The following is an 857-nucleotide window of genomic DNA, read 5'->3' as shown; positions in this document are numbered from 1 at the left end:
TCCCGCCGGTCAATGCGAAGAACTCGCAACACCAAAAGTTTAATCTTAGTATACCCTCTAGAAGAACCTGAATATTACGCTCGCGCACGTTTATTCTTTCATAGAATTAAGGGAGCTATGACCGAAGATCAAAACCAAAGACCTCTTAAGGATTTCGCTCAACCATCCAATGAAGAACCTAGTTCTAGTATAGTAAACCCAACCATCCCAGCTAATAATTTCGAACTTAAACCTTCCCTGTTGCAACTAGTGCAACAGAGATAATTCGCAGGTCTCGCTACTGAGAACCCAAACCAACATTTAAAAATATTTCTTCAATTAGCAGACACTTTTAAAACCAATGGAGCTTCTCCTGGGGCAATACGTTTGAGATTATTCCCTTTTTCCCTCAGAGATAAAGCCCTATCATGGTTAGATTCCCTTCCACCCAATTCCATTACGACTTGGGATAACCTTAGAAGAGTTTTCCTTGCTAGATAATTTCCCCCAAGTAAAACCGACGTTCTTCGAAACCACATAACTAGATTTACCCAAAACCAAGGAGAATCGTTGTTCGAAGCTTGGGAGAGATATAAAGAGTTGTTACGAGCATGCCCACATCATGGTTTAGAAAATTGGTTAATCATTCAAACTTTCTATAATGGACTTCACTATAACACAAAGATGACCATCGACACTGCCGCAGGCGGTGCTCTGATGAACAAACCTTATCCTGAAGCTAGTGCCCTCATCGAAGATATGGCTCAAAACCATTAATCATGGGGTGTCGAACGAGCGACAGTTGAGAAGAAGGAAGCCCAGGGAGGGGTGCATGAACTAAGCTCTATAGACATGATGCAAGCTAAAATGGACGGATT

At 41.8% G+C, this 857-nt stretch overlaps 1 non-coding gene across 1 annotated transcript; it reads right to left on the bottom strand.

Moving 5' to 3' along the window:
• Positions 1-501: 501 nt before the first annotated feature.
• LOC127099878 (small nucleolar RNA R71) lies at positions 502-608 on the bottom strand. Its single transcript, XR_007794341.1, has one exon. It is a non-coding gene; the product is annotated as a small nucleolar RNA R71 (small nucleolar RNA).
• Between the last annotated feature and the right edge of the window lie 249 nt (positions 609-857).

Source organism: Lathyrus oleraceus, chromosome 6, assembly GCF_024323335.1.
Source record: "Lathyrus oleraceus cultivar Zhongwan6 chromosome 6, CAAS_Psat_ZW6_1.0, whole genome shotgun sequence".
Taxonomy (NCBI): domain Eukaryota; kingdom Viridiplantae; phylum Streptophyta; class Magnoliopsida; order Fabales; family Fabaceae; genus Lathyrus; species Lathyrus oleraceus.
This window is presented reverse-complemented; position numbering and strand designations above follow the sequence as displayed.